Here is a 6139-nt window from a genome sequence, read left to right on the forward strand (position 1 = left end):
CCCCCACCCCACCCCCCCAGTTATTTTGCTGCAGCCGGACTGTGGCATTTTCCTGCTTCCAAGTAATTGCACCATTTTATATTCTCACCAGAAATGTATGAGGGCTTCAATTTTTCACATCCTTGCCAACACTTGTCATTGTCTAATTTTGGGGTTATAACCATCCTGATTGGTATAATGTGCTCTCTTAACTGTAGTTTTGATTTTTTTTCCCTGATGACTAATGATGTTGAACATTTCATGTGCTTGTTAGGCATTTATATATCTTCTTTAGTAAAATATTCAAATTTTTCAAATCGAATTAAGTCTTTTTATTAAGTTATAAGAGTTCTTCATATATTTTATGTACCACTTCCTTATCCTTACAAGATCTGCAAGTATTGGCCAACAAATATCTTTAGAAAAAGGCATTTCAAAATTGCTAATTAAAATTTCATATATTCCTTGTTAAAGATAACAGACACATTTCAACAAAGTGTGTTTTAAATGAACATCCACAAATACCAGTTTTGGAACTACTCTCATAAAATTGGATATGGATCTCCAGGGGGAAAGTTTGTCCCATTGATTGTGAACAAAGCACAATAACACAAACCTTTTTCAACACACTTACTTATGTTCTGACAAAATACAGCAGAATATCAAAAACAAAATGTCAAACATTATCAGTTACTCCAAATTAATCTCAAAATGAAAGTAATAAAATAGAAATCAAAGCAAACATCTTGCCAGGCCCTCTGACCCCAGCACAGAGTATTTCCACTCTAGGAATAGCCAGACCCTATAGCCTTAGAAGTTTAGCAGAGATTTTCTTGAAACTCAATGTGCATTAAGGCTTCCAATTTTTCATCTCACTCCTAATACTTTCTTTTGTTTTCCACAGCCTCTTTCCAGATATAGCTGGCTAACACCATCTGGTAATTTTGACAATGCTACATTAGGAAGAAGGTAGGCACACATAAAACCAAACCCTGGAGGCTCAAAGACCAGCTTTGGGGAAATGACCCTATATCTGTAGGCATAAGCAGGAGAACTTCCCATAATTACAAGAAAGCCATGGGATTGTACCTATATTAATAGAGTCTTAGTTTTTAACTTAATTGATAATTGATATTCTTTTCCAGTAAAAATGCTTTGTATACAAAATCTGTTATTCTGATGTTTTGAGGACTGCAGCTGGTTGCTTCAATCTGGAGAAGGACTATAGTATTTCAGGTCAAACAGTAAGGCTCAGGCAACTGGCTTCATTCAGTACATTTGGTATCCTTCATATCTTAGAAGAAATGTGTTTAGTGTATTCCTTGAAGCTTTTAAACCTCTTCTAAGGAGGTGGGAAGAATACAGAATCAGTGGTCATAACACCTGAATTGCAGACCTGGATCAGTGTTCACTCAGTCCTAGCTGTGAAACTACTAATAAGTCTCTGTGCCTGTTTTCCTGTCTTTAAAATGGGAATGATATGCTAAGTGAAGTAAGCCAATACCCCCCAAAAAACAAAGAAGGTAAAATGTTTTTTCAGATAAGTGAATGCTGATCCATAATGGGGGGCAAGGGAAGAATGGAGGAACTTTGGGTTGTGCAGAAGGTGGGGGAGGAAAGAGAGTTGGCAGGAGGGGAGATGGTGGAATGACACGGACATTATTACCCTATGTATGGGTATGATTGCTTGAATGGTGTGACTCTATGTCATGTACAACCAGATAAATGAGAAGTTATGCTCTATTTGTGAAAAAAAATTAAATTAAATTAATTAAAATTATAAAATAAAATAGGAATGATGATATTTGTATTAAATTAATTGAAGACAGAGAAAGAAATCACAAAATCTACAGGAGTCATTCATTCTCTTCCTCTGCCCTCTGAATTGGTTTTCCCATGGGTTCCATCTCTGCTCAGGTTGTAAAGTATAAAACAATCTAAAGGGTGAGTTGCATTGAGGAAAAAGCAGATGGTGTAGTACAGTTGGAGGGGGTTGCAAAGCACAACTGGAGAGGATGAGAAATGAGGCTTCAATAGAGCTATATTATAATCTTGGAGGGCTGTGATAAGGACTTTGGACAGTAATCTATCAAAAAAGAGAAGTCATTGAGGAATTTCAAGAAGAAGTATTGAATGCTTATCTGTGTGTTTAGAAAGATCACAGCAGTTTGGGGATGCATTGGAGGAAGGAGAGACAGAGCACAGAAACAGATAGAAAGATATTTGGTGATATTACAGAAACTTAAGAAAGTGGTAGTTAATGTAAAGAGAATGGAAAGGACTCAATGTTTGATTCAATGTGGAGAAAATGGAGTGGGAGTAAAGGATTCTAGTTCACACAATTGGGCAAATCATGGAATAACACAAGAGGTTTGAGATCGCATAAATTTGTTTGGGACATGCCGAGTTTGAAGTGCCCACAACTATCCATGCAGCAAAGTGTAGTAAAACTTTAGAAGTGGGTGCTATTCGCTCAAAGAGAGGAACTGAGAGGTCTGGATTGGATTTAATCAGGTGTACCTAGAGGTAATAACTGAAGACATAACAGAAGATGACAAAGCCCAGTGAAGGAACATACAGTGACAAAAATGCCAGGAGTCAGCCCTCAAGAACAAGAATTTCCAAGGTACAGAAGAGGAAGAATGCACAAAGGAACAATGGTAAAGAATGTTCCAGAGATGAAAGTTTTACCAAGTGGGGAACAGTCAAAAATAACCAAATGCTACCAAGAGTCTGAGTCGGAGAAGAACAGAAAAAAGATCATTGGAGTTAACAATTAAATAGTATTTGGTCATGGTCAGGTCAAGACAATTTCAATCGATGGGGAGAGAACCTGAAAAGTGACTAAGAGGCAATTATGGAGATAGAGCAATGACAAAATATCCTCAGGAAGCTTGGTGAAAGGACAGAGTTAGAAGGTGTTTGTAAAATGAGTGAGATAATGTGTGTGATAGTTCTGTTAAGAAAAATGCCCAGGACAGTTATTATTCTGTTAAGCAAAGGCTACTCTCCAAAAAAGACAAACATCCCTCCCAGCAGCATATAAATGAGTCATTCAATAAAGGAAATACATAGAGTTCCTGTTATAATTTCTGTTTTCATGGAAATGGAAGCACTCTCCATTCATCTGTGTTTTGAGAGATCTCATTAAGAAATTATTCCCTCAGGGGACTTACAATTGGCATCAGAAATGAGAGGACTTTTGGGCCTCAGCCCTCAACTTGTGGGTTCCAATACTATGTCCAGAATGTGCAGAGAAAAGAGCTCCAGACTTGGAGTTTCAATCACATAACTTATTGGGTCCCACTGCCTCACTTATACAGCTGAGACGTTGGTGCTGCCCCATTGACTCACAATTTATCTTGGGGATTGAACCAAAAGCTTCTTGCATGCTAGGCAAGTACTCCACCACTGAGCTATGCTCCAAACCACATCTCTAGTATTTTTTATAATAGCCACCTTACCAGGAAGATGATAGAGCAGATCTAGGCAGCAACCCTCTACCCCTCCACAGCTCAAAAAGAAACAGTGAATGAACAGCTGACCGGAGAGATGAGTGATAGAGTAAACTCTAAAACTCAATATTGGAAAGTTTGTGAAGGTTGGAGGCACTTGGAGTTTAGTTACTAGAGCAGAAAATAAGGACACAATTCCTCAACCCCAAGCCCTGACAGGAGTGGGGATGTGGGTAAGAATAACAAAGAGCCAAAGAGAGGGAGACACATAAACTTACTTCCTTAACAACATTTGGAAGGAAAAACAGACCAAGTTAAAGTGGGACAGAAGCAGCAAAGACAGTGAAAGATATCAAGCAGGCTAACCCAAATTGTGGGCAGAAATCTGGGCTAGGCAGGGCAGCCATTTTGTAGAGTCCACAGCTAGCCAGGCTCCCTAGAAGAAATTAAATCAACACAGCTTCTCCCCACCTTCATATAGTAACAAATAAAACTAGAGGGAATATCTCTGAAATTGGTTGCCAAAGTAATTCACCTAGAAGGAAATTGTGAAGAGATGCTTTTACCGAAGCCTATCAAAATCTCTTCCCCTCCCTCCAGACAAGGGGAGTAGGGTGGGGCTGACCTAAGAGCTAATCACTCTTGGGGAGTGCTAGCCCCAAACAGTACTCCCCACACCCTCCACAGGAGCTCATGCAAAAAACCAGCCAACTGACATCCTCCCGCTATCACAGTGAAGGGTAAAATCCAGCTGACCTGCACCAACCAGGTTGGAGGCTTCTGTGCCACAAATGGCTCACAGAGAACCTGCACCCACTGGCCCCACAGTTGCAGATAACCACAAACTACTTAGATAGTAGTTTCTCCAAAGAAATCTCTGTGGAGAGGAGTAGGCACTTGTGATTCACAGCTGCAGGCAATAGGGGCTCAGATGTAGGCAGGCCAAAAATCTCTTTATCTCAGTCACCAAGACAGTAGCACTCTGGTGATACACATTAGCCAGAGTGGAGGCTTCTGCCCCCACAGACCACCTACCAAGAACCTGCAATCACAGGGCTCATACCTGCAGGCATCCACTAAACTTTATGCCACTTTAAAGAAAACCCTGTGGAGGGGAGTGGGTGCATAGCATCCCACAGCAGTTAGCACAATAGCATTGAGCCCTGCATCCTGTGACTGGCACCCAACAGAAACAGCCAGTAAATGCAGTACAGAACCCTCCAAGCATGCAGGCTCAGTCCCCTGGTCTGATGAACAAGAACTGACTGGTGAGAAATCCATAGCATCTAGGGAATTATCTCCTGTGCTCCAGCACCTCTAGGAGAAACTACAGCCTTGGTTCCCAGAGTTGCCAGTTACCTCAATTCTCATTCAGATGCAGGGACCCACAGAAGGCAATTACTGAGAACAACCTTAAGCAGTCATTAGAGAACCTTGCACATACACAATGCCAATACTCCTCACGAAGGAACTTACAGAGGAGTACCCCACAGACACCAGCTACTGTGTAGTGTGCCCAGAAACAAGCCCACTGACCTGTGATCTGTGTACTTCAGAGAGGGCAGCAGCCCTTCACCCCTCCACAAGCCACACAGCACCACATCAAACAAGATACAGACATGTACATTTAACCTCCACATTCCCAACATCCTGAAATACATATGAGTAGCTCACACTGAATCTGACAGCACTGAATAGACAGAGCTTTTCTTAAGAATGACACAGAGGACTACACTCTCTGAAAACAAATAACCTGGCTGCTAAGTTATAGACAATTGGGGATCATCTCATCTGGTACCTGGACCCAACAGAAAGCTAGTAGGTACCTGGACACACCAAAGATCAGAGGGGGTTTCCTAGAAAGAACTGAACGAGAAGTGAGCTGGTGTGATCACTATCTCCACACCTAGGGAAATAGAAGTAAAACTGAAGAATAGTGGGAAACTTCTAAAGGTCTCAAATCCTGAAGAAATCCAAACCAAGAAGACTCAATAAGAAATTTCTCCATTTCACCATGGATTATTGTAAATAGCTCTAATGTCAATTTTATTATTATTATTTTTATTTGTTCTACTTAGTTGTACCTGACAGCTGAATGCATTTCAATTCATTGTACACAAATGGAGCACAACATTTCAATTCTCTGGTTGTACATGGTGCAGAGACACACCATTCATGCAATCATGCATGTGCCTTTGGGTAATGATGTCCACCTCATTCCACCATATTTCCTACCTTGATAACCCCTCATTACCCTCCTCTTTGCCCAATCCAAAGCTCCTCCATTCTTCCCATGCCCCCCCCCATCATAGATCAGCATCCATTAATCAGAGAAAACATTCGACCTTTAATTTGGGGGGATTGGCTTACTTTGCTTAGCATAATATTCTCCAAATCTATTTGCCTGCAAATGCCATAATTTTATTTTCTTTTAATGCTGAGTAACATTGCATTGTGTATATATACCACAGTTTCTTTATGCATTCATCTATTGATGGATATCTAGGTTAGTTCCACAGTTTAGCTATTGTGAATTCAGCTGCTATAAACATTGATGTGGCTATGTCACTACAGCATGCTGATTTTAAGTTCTTTGTGTATAGACTGAGGAGTGGGATAGCTGGGTCAAATGGTGGTTCCATTCCAACTTTTCTAAGGAATCTCCACGCTGCTTTCCAACATAGTTGCACCAATTTGCAGTCCCA

Source organism: Marmota marmota, unplaced genomic scaffold, assembly GCF_001458135.2.
Source record: "Marmota marmota marmota unplaced genomic scaffold, marMar, whole genome shotgun sequence".
Taxonomy (NCBI): Eukaryota; Metazoa; Chordata; class Mammalia; order Rodentia; family Sciuridae; genus Marmota; species Marmota marmota.